Here is a 20,872-nt window from a genome sequence, read left to right on the forward strand (position 1 = left end):
TGGGGTCCGTGAGCGGTGGGATAGGGGTTAAACATTTTAGCATAGTGGCGGTGTTTAGTTACATTGTATTAAAAAAGTTGGTAAAAAGCCGAATAGCAGCGAGATCGATGACTGCTAGTTAACAACAGTCTGCTGCTCACCGCCCCGTACTTGGTGCGCAGCTTTTTGCCAGCTTTTTTTAATAAATATGGAGATTGTATTTAGGTCCACGGCCGCGATGTTAGGCAAGCGTATTGGTGCCAGCGAATGCAGCATAGTTGACGGCTTGATAAATAGGCCTCATACAGTGTGTATATATATATATATATATATATATATATATACTGTATATATATATATTTATGTATAAGTGCATTGGAGCCCTATGCAGTTAAAGGGACAGTAAAGTCATAATTAGACATTCATGACCGAGCATATAATTGTATACAAATTAACAATTTAATTTGTTTAATTTGCTTCCTTCTCTTATTATCTTTTGCTGAAAGGTTAATCTAGGTAAGCTCAGGAGCAGCAAAGAACCTAGGTTCTAGCTGCTGATTGGTGACTGCAAATATATACTGATTGTCATTGGCTCACCCATGTGTTCAGTTAGAAACCAGTAGTGCATTGCTGCCCTTTCAACAAATTATACCAAGAGCATGAAACAAATTTGATAATAGAAGTAAACTGGAAAGTTATTTAAAATTGTATGTTCTACATAAATCATGAAAGAAAATATTTGTGTTTAATGTTGAAAACATGTAGTCATTTTTATGCACTATTCATATTTAATTAGTGTTTAACTATGTATTTACTGTAAATATTTCACATTCCAATGTTCTACATTTAGGTGAATATGTTCTAATTTTTTTAAATAGATATTAATATGTACAGTAATTTGCAATTTTAGATTTGTTGTTTTAGCAATGGTATAATGACCATATATAATTATTTCTCAGTCTCTTTATTAGAATACAACAAGTATTTAGTGTGACCTCCCCTTACACTTGAGCAATAGCAGGAACCTGGCTCTTGTACACCTAAATGAAATGGAACCCTAATTAAAGGGACACTGAACCTATATTTTTTCTTTTGTGATTCAGATAGAGCATGACATTTTAAAAAACTTTCTAATTTACTCCTATAATCAAATTTTCTTCATTCTCTTGGTATCTTTATTTGAAATGCAAGAATATAAGTTTAGATGCCGGCCCATTTTTGGTGAACAACCTGGGTTGTTCTTGCTGATTGGTGGATAAATTCATCCACCAATAAAAAAGTGCTGACCAGAATTCTGAATAATAAAATAAAAAGATTGATGCCTTCTTGTTCAAATAAAGATAGCAAGAGATCAAAGAAAAATGATAATAGGAGTAAATTAGAAAGTTGCTTAAAATTTCATGCTCTATCTGATTCACGAAAGAAAAAAATTGGGTTCAGTGTCCCTTTAATGTCATTGCTAACACCTTCTATTTCATGTCAAAATGACTGCTGTGAAAAAGGTCTATTACACCAGGTTTGAGCAAGACTTGCTTGGGCATTACATACACATGTGGTATGAGTTTAATTCAATGGAAGCTTGCTAATAAGACCAACTTTCAATCTCATTATTCCATTCAAAATGCCAATGATCACAGAATTTGACAGACATAAAATTATATTTTTGCATCAGCAAACAAACTACATACTCAAGATGTGGTATTCAAGCAATTATAAAGAAATTTGAAGAATCAAGAGAGGTTAAGGACATGAAAAAGACTGGAAGGCCAAGAAAACTTTCAAAATCTGATGAGAAGTTTCTCTGAGTTTCTTCTTTGAGAGACAGTAAGAATTCCAGCAAGGACTTAGAGCTTAGCATCTGGCAGCTTGATCAGCAATTGTCTTTGTGAAAGGGTAACAGCCAAGAAACCACTTTTTCGGGAGGAGAACAGGGTGAAAAGGCTAAGATATGCTAAAGCTTACAAAGATTGAAATGAAGATCAGTGGAAAGGAGTATTATTGAGTGAACAATCCAAGTTTGAACATTTTGGGTCCAATTGTCGACAATATGTGAGAAGAATAGTTGGAGAGAGATGGAAGAATAAGTGCTTGCGGCCTTCAAGTAAACATGGTGGAGGGTCTGTCCTGGTTTGGGGCTGCATTTCTGCCAGTGGTGTGGGTGATATTGTCCGAATTGATGGGATCCTGAATGATGAAAAATATAGACAGGTTTTAATTCATCATGTCATTCCTTCTGGAAAGCACCTGATTGGAAATGGTTTTATTCTCTGCATGAGAACGATCCCAAGCACAATGCTAATGCAGTGAAATTATATTTGGAGATAAAAACAGCTGATAAAACACTTACAGTCATGGACTGGCCTCCACAGAGTCCAGACCTGAATATTATAGAGGCAGTATGGGATCACCTGGACAGAGAAATAAAAGACAACCTAAAGCTAAAGAAGAACTATGGGAAGTGCTGAAAGAAGCATGGTATAATATACCAGAAGATTACTTCAGAAAACCTCAGATCAGTCTCCCCAAAACAGTTCAGGATGTGCTTAGTGCCAAGGGAGGTTACACTAAATACTGACTTTTGCCTGAAGAAGCCATTTTATTCACAAAATTGTGGGGGGTTTTTTATATTTTGTGTACATGTTTCCTGTATTTTCTGTTTGTATCTTAATAAAGAGACCGAAAAATAAATATGGATGGTCATTAAAACTTTGCTAAAACAACAAATCTAATGGTGGCCTAAGACTTTTGCACAGTACTGTTTATGTATATATCTATACCTAAATATAATCATCTATATAAATAGATTAAAATATATATTTTACCAAAAAACATCAGATATATGTAGAATATGTATTTATGAATAATTAGAACATATTCTGCTATGTGAAATAATAATATTGCATATCAGGTTAGTGCACTTGAGAAAATGCGATCAGGTTTGCACATGATTAGGGTGTTTTTTTCCACTTTTTGTTCTCCATTGAAGTCTATAGCAGAATACGTTAACACGGTTGCAATATTGTATTTTCGACTTTTTGTGCATGTCGGTTTAGTGAGCGAGCATAATCATTTTACTTTCAACTTGTAATATGCACAGTATACGACATGCGCAAAAAGTCAAAGTCGAGTGCAGTTGGTGCACAAGAGTGAGCGTTAATTACCACATATATATATTTTGTAAATCACTATGGTAACCGTTTAGTTTACCCACTATGGTCCAATAGCAAATAGGCGGGCCACCGGAACTCTACGTGCAGACGTCAACCATCACTTCCGGTTTCGGAATGGCATACACACGGGGGGATGGCGGCCAGCATTATACCAGCACATATAATGACACAATACACTTGATTGCTTTGTTTGAATTTGTCTGATGACTGGGTCACTCACCGAAAACGTTAACATGGAATAAATTTTTTTTTTTTGACACATAGAAAACAGCGAGCGCTCTCTTTGGCCTACATATATATATATATATATATATATATATATATATATATATATATATATATATATATATATAGATAGATAGATAGATAGATAGATAGATAGATATATTATATTATAACAAAAAAACATCAGCTGTATGTAGAAATATTTATCTATGAATAAACAGAACATGTGAAATGGTATGGTGTTAGGTTTTTTCCACTTTCACGCTCCTTTGAACTATATTGGAGACTACGTTAACACAGTCGTAATATTGTAACTTTGGCTTTTAACACTCGTTGGGATAGCGTGCGCAAAAATCTGAAGTCGAGGGCAGTGAGCGTTAATTAGCGCTCCGCTCATAATCTATCCCTATATGTTTTAATCCAACAGGGGATGGAAAAGTTTTGTAAATGACATGTAAATATATATTGCATCATCTAAACCACATATGTTCCAACTTGTGTATCATTGAACAAGCAAAGGTAGATTTACACTTGATGATTCCTAAATTATCATGCACAAACTGATATTAAGCATGATTAAAGGAATACTAAACCCAAACATTTTCTTTTGTGATTCCAATGGCGCATACAATTTTATAAAAGTTTCCAATGTACTTCTATTGTCAAATGTGTTTTGTTCCGATTGTAATTCTTTGTTGAAGAGATACCTCGCTAGGTGTCTGGAGCACTATTTTGCAGGAAATAGTGCTGCCATCTAATGCTCTTGCAGATGGATAACATTCTTGCAAAACAGCTGCCATATACAGTAGTGCTCAAGACATGTGAAGCCTACATCCCTGCTCTTCATCAAAAATACTCAGGCCTAGATTTAGAGTTGGGCGGTAGCCGTCAAAACCAGCGTTAGAGGCTCCTAACACTGGTTTTTACCGCCCTCTGGTATTTGGAGTCAGTCATTAAAGGGTCTAACGCTCACTTTTCAGCCGCGACTTTTCCGTACCGCAGATCCCCCTACGTCAATTGCGTATCCTATCTTTTCAATGGGATCTTTCTAACGCCGGTATTTAGAGTCTTGGCTGAAGTGAGCGTTAGAAATCTAACGACAAAACTCCAGCCGCAGAAAAAAGTCAGTAGTTAAGAGCTTTCTGGGCTAAAGCCGGTTTATAAAGCTCTTAACTACTGTGCTCTAAAGTACACTAACACCGATAAACTACCTATGTACCCCTAAACCGAGGTCCCCCCACATCGCCGCCACTCGATTAAATTTTTTTAACCTCTAATCTGCCGACCGCCACCTACGTTATACTTATGTACCACTAATCTGCTGCCCCTAACACCGCCGACCCCTATATTATATTTATTAACCCCTAACCTGCCCCCCACAACGTCGCCGCCAGCTACCTACAATAATTAACCCCTAATCTGCCGACCGCAAAGCGCCGCTACCTATGTTATCCTTATGTACCCCTAATCTGCTGCCCCTAACACCGCCGACCCCTATATTATATTTATTAACCCCTAATCTGCCCCCCTCAACGTCGCCTCCACCTGCCTACACTTATTAACCCCTAATTTGCCGAGCAAACTGCACCGCTACTATAATAAAGTTATTAACCCCTAATCCACCTCACTCCCGCCTCAATAACCCTATAATAAATAGTATTAACCCCTAATCTGCCCTCCCTAACATCGCCGACACCTAACTTCAATTATTAACCCCTAATCTGCCGACCGAATCTCGCCACTACTGTAATAAATGGATTAACCCCTAAAGCTAAGTCTAACCCTAACCCTAACACCCCCCTAAGTTAAATATAATTTAAATCTAACGAAATAAATTAACTCTTATTAAATAAATTATTCCTATTTAAAGCTAAATACTTACCTGTAAAATAAACCCTAATATAGCTACAATATAAATTATAATTATATTATAGCTATTTTAGGATTTATATTTATTTTACAGGTAACTTTGTGTTTATTTTAACCAGGTACAATAGCTATTAAATAGTTAAGAACTATTTAATAGCTAAAATAGTTAAAATAATTACAAAATTACCTGTAAAATAAATCCTAACCTAAGTTACAATTAAACCTAACACTACACTATCAATAAATTAATTAAATAAAATACCTACAATTACCTACAATTAAACCTAACACTACACTATCAATACATTAATTAAATACAATACCTACAAATAACTACAATTAAATAAACTAACTAAAGTACAAAAAATAAAAAAGAATTAAGTTACAAAAAATAAAAAAATATTTACAAACATTAGAAAAATATTACAACAATTTTAAACTAATTACACCTACTCTAAGCCCCCTAATGAAATTACAAAGCCCCCCAAAATAAAAAAATGCCCTACCCTATTCTAAATTACAAAAGTTCAAAGCTCTTTTACCTTACCAGCCCTGAACAGGGCCCTTTGCGGGGCATGCCCCAAGAAATTCAGCTCTTTTGCCTGTAAAAAAACACATACAATACCCCCCCCCCAACATTACAACCCACCACCCACATACCCCTAATCTAACCCAAACCCCCCTTAAATAAACCTAACACTAAGCCCCTGAAGATCTTCCTAACTTATCTTCACCTCACCGGGTATCACCGATCGGTCCTGGCTCCAAAATCTTCATCCAACCCAAGCTGGGGCTGGAGATCCATAATCCTGCGGCTGAAGAGGTCCAGAAGAGGCTCCAAAGTCTACATCCTATCTGGGAAGAAGAGGCGATCCAGACCAGCAACCATCTTGATCCAAGCGGCATCTTCCATCTTCATCCGATGAGGAACAGCTCCATCGTGAAGACCTCCAGCACGGATCAATCTTCTTCCGACGACGTCCAACTGAAGAATGACGGTTCCTTTAAGGGACGTCATCCAAGATGGCATCCCTCGAATTCCGATTGGCTGATAGGATTCTATCAGCCAATCGGAATTAAGGTAGGAAAATTCTGATTGGCTGATGGAATCAGCCAATCAGAATCAAGTTCAATCCGATTGGCTGATCCGATCAGCCAATCAGATTGAGCTCGCATTCTATTGGCTGTTCCGATCAGCCAATAGAATGCAAGCTCAATCTGATTGGCTGATCCGATCAGCCAATCGGATTGAACTTGATTCTGATTGGCTGATTCCATCAGCCAATCAGAATTTTCCTACCTTAATTCCGATTGGCTGATAGAATCCTATCAGCCAATCGGAATTCGAGGGACGCCATCTTGGATGACGTCCCTTAAAGGAACCGTCATTCTTCAGTTGGACGTCGTCGGAAGAAGATTGATGCGCGCTGGAGGTCTTCAGGATGGAGCCATTCCTCATCGGATGAAGATAGAAGATGCCGCTTGAATCAAGATGGTTGCCGGTCTGGATCGCCTCTTCTTCCCGGATAGGATGAAGACTTTGGAGCCTCTTCTGGACCTCTTCAGCCACAGGATTATGGATCGCCAGCCCCCGCTTGGGTTGGATGAAGATTTTGGAGCCAGGACCGATCAGTGATACCCGGTGAGGTGAAGATAAGGTAGGAAGATCTTCAGGGGCTTAGTGTTAGGTTTATTTAAGGGGGGTTTGGGTTAGATTAGGGGTATGTGGGTGGTGGGTTGTAATGTTGGGGGGGGGGTATTGTATGTGTTTTTTTACAGGCAAAAGAGCTGAATTTCTTGGGGCATGCCCTGCAAAGGGCCCTAATCAGGGCTGGTAAGGTAAAAGAGCTTTGAACTTTTGTAATTTAGAATAGGGTAGGGCATTTTTTTTATTTTGGGGGGCTTTGTAATTTTATTAGGGGGCTTAGAGTAGGTTTAATTAGTTTAAAATTGTTGTAATATTTTTCTAATGTTTGTAAATATTTTTTTATTTTTTGTAACTTAGTTCTTTTTTATTTTTTGTACTTTAGTTAGTTTATTTAATTGTAGTTATTTGTAGGTATTGTATTTAATTAATGTATTGATAGTGTAGTGTTAGGTTTAATTGTAGGTAATTGTAGGTATTTTATTTAATTTATTTATTGATAGTGTAGTGTTAGGTTTAATTGTAACTTAGGTTAGGATTTATTTTACAGGTAATTTTGTAATTATTTTAACTATTTTAGCTATTAAATAGTTCTTAACTATTTAATAGCTATTGTACCTGGTTAAAATAAATACAAAGTTACCTGTAAAATAAATATAAATCCTAAAATAGCTATAATATAATTATAATTTTTATTGTAGCTATATTAGGATTTATTTTACAGGTAAGTATTTAGCTTTAAATAGGAATAATTTATTTAATAAGAGTTAATTTATTTCGTTAGATTTAAATTATATTTAATTTAGGGGGGTGTTAGTGTTAGGGTTAGACTTAGCTTTAGGGGTTAATACATTTATTAGAATAGCGGTGAGCTCCAGTCGGCAGATTAGGGGTTAATGTTTGAAGTTTGGTGTCGGTGATGTTAGGGAGGGCAGATTAGGGGTTAATACTATTTATTATAGGGTTATTGAGGCGGGAGTGAGGCGGATTAATAACTTTATTATAATAGCGGTGCGGTCCGCTCAGCAGATTAGGGGTTAATAAGTGTAGGCAGGTGGAGGCGACATTGTGGGGGGCAGATTAGGTGTTAATAAATATAATATAGGGGTCGGCGGTGTTAGGGGCAGCAGGTTAGGGGTGCATAGGGATAATGTAAGAAGCGGCGGTTTACGGAGCGGCAGATTAGGGGTTAAAAAAAAATATGCAGGTGTCAGCGATAGCTGGTTAATAAGTGTAAGGTTAGGGTTGTTTAGACTCGGGGTACATGTTAGAGTGTTAGGTGCAGACGTAGGAAGTGTTTCCCCATAGCAAACAATGGGGCTGCGTTAGGAGCTGAACGCGGCTTTTTTGCAGGTGTTAGGTTTTTTTTCAGCTCAAACAGCCCCATTGTTTTCTATGGGGGAATCGTGCACGAGCACGTTTTTGAAGCTGGCCGCGTCCGTAAGCAACGCTGGTATTGAGAGTTGCAGTGGCGGTAAATATGCTATACGCTCCTTTTTTGGAGCCTAACGCAGCCATTCTGTGAACTCTAAATACCAGCGGTATTTAAAAGGTGTGGCCAGAAAAAAGCCAGCGTAGCTAACGCACCCCTTTGGCCGCAAAACTCTAAATCTAGGCGTCAGAGAACAAAGAAAATTTGATAACAGAAGTAAATTAGAAAGTTGTTTGAAATTGCTCTATCTGAATCATGAAAGAAAAATGTTGGGACTAGTTGTGATATATAAGAACCATTTCTCACATTTTTATACTCTTCTTTTCACCCATAAGAAAAATCAAGAGGAAACTTTTCTAGTTTTATCTTAAATACAAAGTGAAAATAGCTCCTTTATGGTAATGAGAATTTAAATAAAAGTTGTATAGCAGTTCAAGCATTGTATTTAATTTCTACACATTTGCCATTATTTTCTATGCTTTATGTAGGTACCATCATGATTGGCTGCTTTATGAATACAGCTCTGGATTTGTTTGAGAACTACATCTAGTTTCTAATTGCCATTATATTTTACTTTATCCTAAATAGAAAACGATGTCAGCTCTCTGATTGGTCACCGTAATAGACTGATTTTTCCTTTTTTGCCGCTACTAGGTTGCTAGCTCGAAAGGGGTCCCATTCCAATGCAGAAGATTCTTGCTGTTGGCTGGAAAACCGGGGTGCCCATTAGGAACTACCAAAGTGTTCCTATATCGACACCATACTTTGGTGAATAATTGATTTCCCTTCTAAACAAGGCCTTTTACCTCCTTATATATACAGTATCTCACAAAAGTGAGTACACCCCTCACATTTTTGTAAATATTTTATTATATCTTTTCATGTGACAACACTGAAGAAATTAAACTTTGCTACAATATAAAGTAGTGAGTGTGCAGCCTGTATAACAGTGTAAATTTGCTGTTCCCTCCAAATAACTCAACACACAGCCATTAATGTCTAAACCATTGGCAACAAAAGTGAGTACACCCCTAAGAGGAAATGTCCAAATTGGGTCCAAAGTGTCAATATTTTGTGTGGCCACCATTATTTTCCAGCACTGCCTTTACCCTCTTGGGCATGGAGTTCACTTGGAGTCCTCTTCCACTCCTCCATGACGACATCACTGAGCTGGTGGATGTTAGAGACCTTGCGCTCTCCCACCTTCTGTTTGAGGATGCCCCACAGATGCTCAATAGGGTTTAGGTCTGGAGACATGCTTGGCCAGTCCATCACCTTTACCCTCAGCTTATTTAGCAAGGCAGTGGTCGTCTTGGAGGTGTATTTGGGGTTGTTATCATGTTGGAATACTGCCCTGTGGCCCAGTCTGCGAAGGGAGGAGATCATGCTCTGCTACAGTATGTCACAGTACATGTTGGCATTCATGGTTCCCTCAATGAACTGTAGCTCTCCAGTGCCAGCAGCACTCATGCAGGCCCAGACCATGACACTCCCACCACCATGTTTGACTGTAGGCAAGACACACTTGTCTTTGTACTCCTCACCTGGTTGCCGTCACACATGCTTGACACCATCTGAACCAAATAAGTTTATCTTGGTCTCATCGGACTACAGGACATGGTTCCAGTAATCCATGTCCTTAGTCTGCTTGTCTTCAGCAAACTGTTTGCTGGCTTTCTTGTGCATCATTTTTAGAAGAGGTTTCCTTCTGGGACTACAGCCATGAAGACCAATTTGATGCAGTGTGCGGCATATGGTCTGAGCACTGACAGGCTGACCCCCACCCCTTCAACCTCTGCAGTAATTCTGGCAGCACTCATACGTCTATTTCCCAAAGACAACCTCTGGTTATGAAGCTGAGCATGTGCACTTAATTTCTTTGATCGACCATGGCAAAGCTTGTTATGAGTGAAACCTGTCCTGTGAAACTGCTGTATGGTTTTGCCCACCGTGCTGCAGCTCAGTTTCAGGGTCTTGGCAATCTTCTTATAGCCTAGGCCATCTTTATGTAGAGCAACAGTTCTTTTTTTCAGATCCTCAGAGAGTTCTTTGCCATTAGGTGCCATGCTGAACTTCCAGTGACCAGTATGAGAGAGTGTTAGAGCGATAGCACCAAATTTAACATACCTGCTCCCCATTCACACCTGAGACCTTGTAACACTAACGAGTCACATGACACCGGGGAGGCAAAATGGGTAATTGGGCCCAATTTGGACATTTCAACTTAGGGGTGTACTCACTTTTTTTGCCAATGGTTTAGACATTAATGGCTGTGTGTTGAGATATTTTGAGGGGATAGAAAATGTACACTGTTATACAGGCTGTACACTCACTACTTTACATTGTAGCAAAGTGTAATTTCTTCAGTGTTGTCACATCAAAAGATCTAATAAAATATTTACAAAAATGGGAGGGGTGTACTCACTTTTGTGAGATACTATATATATATATATATATATATATATATATATATATATATATATATATATATTTATATATTTATATATAATATGTTTATTCTTTTTTTTTCCCTACTATCAACTCCTATTTAAGAGATTCTACAGACACTATCACTAAAATAAAAAATCTAAAATGGAAGGAAACATACAAATGCATAACATTAGTTGTGTCCTCTCTATGTACCAGCATCCCTCACAATTTAGGCATTTCTGCTATGAAAGCTTTTCTTAAGATTACAGAATTAACACAAATCCCCCAGGAGTTTATCTTGGAATTTATAAGCCTTGAAAAAAATTACTTTGAATTCGAACAACAATTTTACCTTCAAATAAGTGGAACAGCAATGGGGACAACTATGGCCCCAAGCTATGCCAATTTATACATGGATTTTTGGGAACAAGAGTCTATATATAAAAATAATCCCATTAAAGCAAGCATAATATGGTGGGGGAGGTATATAGACAATATTATTATGATATGGGATGTAGAGGAGGTTAAAATATCAGGTTTTTTACAACATTTAAATGATAACCCCATGAATTTGAAATTTACACATAAGGTAGCTCAAGATGAGATTGAGTTTCTAGACCATGTTTCTGTTTCATGAAGGTAACCAAATTCTTACGAAACCATATCGCAAACTGACTGCAATGGGTATCTAAGAACTGATAGTGGACACCATCAGCCTTGGATCAAAAACATACCGTATGTCTAGTTTCAAAGAATCAGACGTAATTGTACTAAGTTATCTGACTATGAAAGGGAAGTGACTGAACTTAAAAAAAAATTGATTCAAAAGAATTATCCTAAAAAGCTTATAGAAGATTCTCTAAATAAAGTCAGAAATACTAATAGAGAACAGCTGCTGATTCCCAAAACGGACTGCAAGAGAAGGGTAAATTCAGAAAATGACGGTTCTGATAAACACAGTAATAGTAATAAAAAAATGAAACCCAATAAAAAACCACTAGGAATGATTACAGCTTACAATGAAGCAGCTCCTGAAAATAAAAAAATCCTGAGGAAATATTGGCCTATTCTACAACAAGATAAATATCTTAGAAAGAGCATAGGCCAAGTACCAGTAGTGATTTTTAGAAAAAAATCAAATTTAAAACAAATTCTTGCCCCAAGCAAATTGAGACAACAGACAACAAAAAATAATTGGTTATCTGACAAGAGTAAAGACTTTTTCAAATGCAACAGGGCAAACTGTAAAGGTTGTGAACATGCCTATGACTAAAAAAACCCTACAAAAATAGTATATTCTAATAATCTTCCAAATAAAAGCTGCACAATTAATAGACTAACCAATTGCAAGACTACATATGTAGTAAATTTGTTAGAATGCAATTGCAAACTTCAATATATAGGGCATACGAAAACCCCCTTATACTTTTTAGAACCTATAAAGATTATGGAAGTGGGCTTCAAGGGGCATAGTCTATCTAAACATTTTAAAAGAAAACATAATCAGGATCTCTCAATTCTTAAAGGCAATATATTAGAACATGCTGTCATGATTCCTCCGTTCATCTCCGTGTCGCCACGGCTCCCGGATCTCTTCTGGGTTCCTACGTCATGTTGCTAGGCAACGTGACGCATTCTCTAGACAACCCCTCTGACGTAACGGCCTCTCTCTGCCTTTAAATCTCGGCGGGAGATTTACTCGGGGCCCGTTTGTTCTCTTTTGCTGGACCTTGTCTATGTGAGTACTATCTTTTGGATCCTGACCCTATCCTTCCTGACTTAGTTTTGCCTATACCTCTTGCCTACAAATCTTGTTTGCTTACGAACCTGCTTAAGAGGACATTATTATTTGTTTGCTGTCAAAACCTGCTAAAAAGGACTTTATTATTTGTTTGCTGTCAAAACCTGCTAAAAAGGACTTTATTATTTGTTTGCTGTCAAAACCTGCTAAAAAGGACTTTATTATTTGTTTGCTGTCAAACCTGCTTAAAAAGACATTATCATCTGTTTGCTTGCAAACCTGCCTACAAGGACATTATTATTTTGTTTGCGGACACCTGCTTAAAGGGACATTATCTTTGTTTGCTTTAATCCTGCTAATAAGGACATTATCATTTGTTTGCTGACAATCCTGCTTAAAAGGACATTAACATTTGTTTGCGGACACCTGCTTAAAGGGACTTTATCTTTGTTTGCTTTAATCCTGCTAATAAGGACATTATCATTTGTTTGCTTTAATCCTGCTAAAAGGACATTATTATTTGTTTGCTAACAACCTGCTTAAAGGGACATTCTTTGTTTGTTGCAAACCTGCAAGAAAGAAACATTATCATTTGTTCGCTGATAACCTGCTTAAAGGGACATAATCTTTGTTTGTTTCTATTTCCCTGAGAAAGGAACGCTATCTCCTGTAAATCAATTCTGTCCTCAAGAAGATATACTGAATTACTATTCTTTTGGGAAGGTCTTATATCCTGCTTATTTTGTTTCCTGAGTGGGTCACGTCCTGGATATTTCTCAGTGTGCCAGCGTGTGTTTTAATATCCACGCTAGCAGTTGGGTTAAATCCTGAACTGACTAAATACGGCTGACATTACAAACGGGCCATAAATGGACCCCACTGAATTATCCATGGCCGTGACTCACCAGGGACAATTACTGGGATCTCATGCTACCCACTTGCAATCCTTGGATACTAAGCTGGATCAAATCACTACATTATTACAGAGCTTGGTTGCTCCTATCCCTCCCAATCCTAATATTGAGGCATCTCCTCCTCCTATTCCCAACAACCAATCACAAGGACATTTGAGTCCTAGGATTCCTCTTCCAGATAAATATGATGGGAATCCTGAAGATTGTAGGGGCTTTCTGAATCAATGTCGACTTCACTTTCGTAACAGTCCTACCCTTTTTGCTACTCCCTCATCTCGGATTACATTCCTTATTTCCTTAATGAAAGGAAGAGCTTTGGCCTGGGTATCACCTCTGTTAGAAAAAGATGATCTTATACTTCAGGATGTGGATGCTTTTCTTTCTGTTTTTTCTAACGTGTTTGACAAACCTGGAAGGACTTCCGCTGCTGAAGCTTCTCTATTAGACCTACGTCAGGGTGGTCAACCAGTGTCTCAATATGCCATTGAGTTCCGCACTCTTGCATCTGAAACTACTTGGAATCAGGGAGCTCTTAGAGCAGCTTTTCGCAAAGGACTTTCAGAACGTCTCAAAGATGAATTGGTGTATCGGGAACTTCCAGAATCCCTAGAAGCCTTAATAAATCTTTGCATCAGTCTTGATTCTAGATATCGTGAACGCCAACAAGAAAGAGAAAGAAATCAGAGGTCCTCAACTCGAACTCCTTTTCGTCTGGCTCCTCGTTTTTCTAACCCGGTAACGACTGCCTCTCCTTCTCCTGATCAGGCTGAACCTATGGAAGTAGGAACCATAAAATTAACAGAAACTGAGCGTTTGAGAAGACGGTCTCTTGGCCTGTGCCTATACTGTGGCCTTAAAGGGCATTTATTAAGGGATTGTCCTACCAGGCCAGTAAAAGCCAGGGCTTAACTTCTGTCCAGGGAACTAAGTTAAGCCAAAAACAAGTTCATTCCCTCTATAATAAACTCTTTGTTCCTGTAACCCTTCAATTGGGTGATAACAAGATTCATACCCAAGCTCTTATTGATTCTGGTGCTGGAGGAGTGTTCATTGACTCCACTTTTGTGTCTACTCACACTATTCCCTTACTAAGAAAGAAGTTTTCAGTTTCCGTCTCTACTGTTAGTGGAGATCCTTTGGGTTCCGGACTCATCCAGTTTACTACTATACCCATACTTTTTTCTGTCGGAGTACTTCATTGTGAGAGGATATGTTTTGATGTGATTACTACTCCTCAATTTCCCATAATCCTGGGTCTTCCTTGGCTTCAGTTACATAATCCTACCTTTTCTTGGACCCATGGTGAACTCACCTCCTGGGGATTATCTTGCCATACTAACTGTCTTCAAGCACTTACTAAAATACCACTCACTATTGCTCTTACTACCGACACTTCTGGTCCTCTACCTACGCCGTATCAAGATTTTGTCGATGTCTTTTCTAAAAAAGAAGCAGAACGTCTTCCTCCTCATCGTTCATTTGATTGCCCTATTGATCTTCTTCCTGGGGCTCCTTATCCTTGAGGCAAAACTTACCCACTTTCTAGGCCTGAAAATGTAGCCTTGGATGAATATATCAAAGATAATTTGGCCAGAGGATTCATTCGACCCTCCTCTTCTCCTGTAGGGGCTGGATTCTTCTTTGTGGGAAAGAAGGATGGCGGACTGCGACCTTGTATCGATTACAGAGGGTTAAATCAAATTACCATCAAGAACAGTTTTCCTTTACCCCTAATACCTGAATTATTCACATATCTTCAAGGTTCCACCATTTTTACCAAGCTCGATCTCCGTGGAGCATACAACCTCATCCGTATGCGCAAGGGTGATGAGTGGAAGACAGCCTTTAACACTCGATTTGGGCATTATGAGTATCTGGTCATGCCGTTTGGGTTGTGTAATGCCCCTGCTGTTTTTCAACACTTCGTGAATGAGATTTTTCGGGATTTCTTGAACATTTTTGTCATCATTTACCTTGACGATATATTAATTTTTTCTCAAAACTACCAAGATCATATACATCACGTCAGGAAAGTACTTCAACGTTTAAGAGATAACCATCTATTTGCTAAACTGGAAAAATGTTCTTTTCATCAAAGGTCCATTCCCTTTTTGGGATATGTAATCTCTGAATCAGGATTTGAAATGGATCCAACTAAACTCTCTGCCATTTTGGAGTGGCCTAAACCTGATTCTCTTAAAGCTCTGCAACGTTTCCTGGGGTTTGCCAGTTATTACAGGAAATTCATCAAAGGTTTTGCTACTATTACGTCACCTCTTTCGTCTCTCACCAGGAAAGGACAAAACTGTAAAGAGTGGCCTCCTGAAGCTGTTGAAGCTTTTGATTCTCTCAAAGAAGCTTTCTCTTCTGCACCTATCCTGCGTCACCCAAATCCGGATTTTCAATTTATTCTTGAAGTGGATGCTTCTTCAGTTGCTGCTGGGGCTGTTCTTTCCCAACGTATACCTGACACAGGAAAGATTCACCCTGTGGGATTCTTCTCCAAGAAATTTTCTCCTTCTGAATTAAATTATGATGTAGGCAATAAGGAGTTACTTGCTATTAAAATGGCCCTGGATGAATGGAGGCATTGGTTGGAAGGCACTTCTTTGCCATTTACTATACTCACAGATCATAAAAACCTTCTCTATCTTCAAACGGCCAAACGACTGAACTCCAGACAAGCACGTTGGTCTTTGTTCTTCTCACGTTTTCATTACAATCTGTCTTATATTCCCGGTTCTAAGAACATCAAGGCTGACGCCCTTTCCAGACAATTTCAAGATACTTCAACTCCTGAATCTGGTACCATACTTCAACCTCATAAAGTCTTAGCCCAGTTATCAACCTCGTGGTTACATGACTTACAATCTGTTCAAAAGGATCTTCCTTTGTCTTGCAAACCTCCTGATGGCCTACTCTTTGTTCCTAAACATCTTCGTTCCAAGATTCTATATTGGGCTCACGACAGTCCTCTCTCTGGACATCCTGGCATCAGTAACACCGCTCGAAGGCTCAAGCAACATGTCTGGTGGCCTACTCTGTCTCAAGATGTTACAGATTATGTCTCAGCATGTACACAGTGTGCCAGCAATAAGACTCCTCGTCAACTTCCCTCCGGTTTGCTCCAACCGTTACCCATTCCTCATCAGCCTTGGACCCATTTATCCATGGATTTTATTACCGATCTTCCTCTTTCAGCTGGAAACAACACTATTTGGGTGGTTGTTGACAGGTTCACTAAGACAGCTCACTTCATTCCTTTACCTGGTTTACCATCTGCCAAAAGACTTTCCGAACTTTTTCTCTTACACATCGTGAGATTACATGGCTTCCCTCTGAACATCGTTTCGGATAGAGGAGTACAATTTGTTTCTCAGTTTTGGAGATCACTCTGCAAACACTTTGGAACAACTATCTCTTTGTCTACTTCACATCATCCGGAGTCTAATGGCCAAACCGAAAGGGTTAACCAGTGCCTTGAAACTTATTTGAGGCATTATGTGGATCATCATCATTCTAATTGGACTGGTTACCTTCCACTAGCAGAATTGGCTCATAACACACGTTACAACTCCTCTCTTCAGACCTCTCCTTTTCATGCGCCTATGGATTTCAACCCAGAACGTTTCCTCTACACACTTCTTCCACAGAAAATCCTGCTTCTGATCTATCCGCCAGGAGGTTAACTCGTCATTGGAAGAAGATACGCCTTCTTCTTTCCAAGGCTTCTGAACGTTATAAGTTCTATTCTGATCTTCGGCGACGGAGGGCTCCCAAATATCGGCCTGGCGATAAGGTTTGGGTTTCTTCACGTCATCTTCGCTTCAAGCAGCCTTCCACCAAATTGGGACCACGATATGTGGGTCCTTTCCGGATACTGGGTCAAGTATGTCCTACTGCTTACCGAATTGCTCTGCCCAAGACCCTCAAAGCCCATCCGGTATTCCACGTATCTCTTCTGAAACCTGTATTATCTAATAGGTATTCTAAACCTATGCTCAAACCTCCACCTCTTTTGATTCATGGACGACCTGAATTTGAGGTCAGTCACATCCTGGATTCCAAACTTCGTGGTAAGAAACTGTATTATCTCATTCATTGGAAGGGTTATCCCGTTACGGAACGATCCTGGGAACCTGCCCGGCAGGTGCGTGCCCCTGCCTTAATTAAGGCCTTTCACAAGTTTCACCCTACTAGGCCTGGTCCTGTCCCCCGGAGGGGTCCTTGAGGGGGGGGGTGCTGTCATGATTCCTCCGTTCATCGCCGTGTCGCAGCGGCTCCCGGATCTCTTCTGGGTTCCTACGTCACGTTGCTAGGCAACGTGACGCATTCTCTAGACAACCCCTCTGACGTAACGGCCTCTCTCTGCCTTTAAATCTCGGCGGGAGATTTACTCGGGGCCCGTTTGTTCTCTTTTGCCGGACCTTGTCTATGTGAGTACTATCTTTTGGATCCTGACCCTATCCTTCCTGACTTAGTTTTGCCTATACCTCTTGCCTACAAATCTTGTTTGCTTACAAACCTGCTTAAGAGGACATTATTATTTGTTTGCTGTCAAAACCTGCTAAAAAGGACTTTATTATTTGTTTGCTGTCAAAACCTGCTAAAAAGGACTTTATTATTTGTTTGCTGTCAAAACCTGCTAAAAAGGACTTTATTATTTGTTTGCTGTCAAACCTGCTTAAAAAGACATTATCATCTGTTTGCTTGCAAACCTGCCTACAAGGACATTATTATTTTGTTTGCGGACACCTGCTTATAGGGACATTATCTTTGTTTGCTTTAATCCTGCTAATAAGGACATTATCATTTGTTTGCTGACAATCCTGCTTAAAAGGACATTAACATTTGTTTGCGGACACCTGCTTAAAGGGACTTTATCTTTGTTTGCTTTAATCCTGCTAATAAGGACATTATCATTTGTTTGCTGACAATCCTGCTTAAAAGGACATTAACATTTGTTTGCGGACACCTGCTTAAAGGGACTTTATCTTTGTTTGCTTTAATCCTGCTAATAAGGACATTATCATTTGTTTGCTTTAATCCTGCTAAAAGGACATTATTATTTGTTTGCTAACAACCTGCTTAAAGGGACATTCTTTGTTTGTTGCAAACCTGCAAGAAAGAAACATTATCATTTGTTCGCTGATAACCTGCTTAAAGGGACATAATCTTTGTTTGTTTCTATTTCCCTGAGAAAGGAACGCTATCTCCTGTAAATCAATTCTGTCCTCAAGAAGATATACTGAATTACTATTCTTTTGGGAAGGTCTTATATCCTGCTTATTTTGTTTCCTGAGTGGGTCACGTCCTGGATATTTCTCAGTGTGCCAGCGTGTGTTTTAATATCCACGCTAGCAGTTGGGTTAAATCCTGAACTGACTAAATACGGCTGACACATGCTCAAACAACAAGTACAGGAGGAGATAGATTTCTGAAACTAAGACAAAGGGAGACCTATTGGATTCACTATATGAGGACAATGAATCCAATGGGTCTGAATGAGGATATTGATTTGGTAGCCTTTTTATAACAAATAACTCCAAAATCAATGGATAAACAATTCCAAGTAAGCCTATATGACAGGGTTCATTTGGAGAGGATGTCAAGTAACTATTAGGTCCAAAAAATTCCCTGTGTACACACCTTATCATTTAGTACAAAATAGATTAAACAGAAGAAAAAAATCCCCAGGGATCATGATGTACCCTTTGTATTCTATAGCCCTATACTGGGCATTGGACTCTCATTTAGAAAAAGATTAACTTACAGATACTATTGTACTCTCAAGAGGAACATAGTTTTCACCCCCTTATTTCTGGAATCTATAAAGATATCCTTCTCATATTGATAAGTCCTTCCGATAGTGTTTCCAAACCTATTCTGACACAGCATGTAATAGCATCTAAATAGCGTGTCACATTCTTAGACGGGAGTATTATATTAATATAAGAGAAATTAGGGTTTGATCGCATTTAACATTACCATTTATGCAATAAGAACTAAGCATAGTATAGAAATTTGAAAACTATGTCAACGAGTAAACAACGGTTCTCATTGGGGGTCCTCAATTCATGTGATGTAATATGTCATGCCCCAGAAAAAACGTCCACTCGTCAATCTTTTCAATTTCTAGCCGGGGAACATTTCAACCTACTACCTCTGATGAAGAAGTAATTCAGATACTTTGAAACGCATAAGGTTGATGTCGAGTGGGCTTGTTTGCTTTCAAGAACCGGCTGTTTATACACCTATTTTGAAGTTTCTTATAAACGTTTTGAGCTTTTTTACTGAGCAATACCTCCATACTTCACAGAGTTCAGCTGGGATTTTAAAAGATCTGCCGTTTGCTGTCCTGGAGCTGTGTTTGGATGTATTTGTATTTTAACTTAGCGCTGCGGAATCTGTTGGCGCTCTACAAATAACCGATAATAATAATAAATAATAATAATAACTTACCTCATTATGGATTGAGGTTTTAAAATGTGAGTCTGCAATTGTTAGTTTCACAATAAATTTGCCTATGATCTTACGGTATTACACTATGCAATTTGTGTTTTTTCTATCTGTGACATTCTCCTATTCAGATCCCCCACTGACAAGGGGATTACTGGCTGGTGCCATGGTGGTTTCCTGACAGATCGAAGAGACTTGTTACTCTGTGCACTTATTCATTGATTTTCTCTTGACTTTGTATTGATTTAAAGTGTAAGGGGCAAACTGCATCATATTATAAGCAGCATGAGTCCTATTTCCACCATAGGTTAACCTGGGTGTGTTTACTGTATATATCTTGTCAGTATATTTATGAAAATATAAGTAGTGCTCTCCAAATAATATATCAGCTTATGGCAGGGTTATAACACAAAACAAATAATAACTATCCTTAAAAATAGAAACCCTTAACTAACATGCATCTACTAGAAAACATACAATTAATATAGATACCTGAATTCTTTTATTTAGTTAATATCCATGAACATATTGAAATATACTTGTAATACCAGAATATGAAAAACTATTATACACGTTAAAAACAACTGTTAAGATATGCTATCCTTCTTACAAAACCCAGAAAAATTTTCCTTCAAAAATCAGCCTTATTTACAAATAGCCTTTCATTCAGTTAACACAATGGGGCTAAAACCTTTAACTTTTAACATCCAAGCAATACAATCCTAATACAATATTGATTTAAAACATCAGAACTTCCACAGATAAGTTACTTAGTCCACCAGATACAAATTTAAACAATAATACAATATACACTTCTGAATTATTATTATATATTTGCATAGATAAACAATTTAAGATTGGGATTAGTTTAACAATACATAGACTATGAAATGCTAACTTGAAATATAAACTATTTCCTTAAATCTGCTTATTATAATTTAACTGTAGTGACTATGCATATAATTTATCTTACCAATAACCTTGTATACATTACCAAATAAACCAATC

This window comes from Bombina bombina, chromosome 5 (genome assembly GCF_027579735.1).
Source record: "Bombina bombina isolate aBomBom1 chromosome 5, aBomBom1.pri, whole genome shotgun sequence".
Lineage (NCBI taxonomy): Eukaryota > Metazoa > Chordata > Amphibia > Anura > Bombinatoridae > Bombina > Bombina bombina.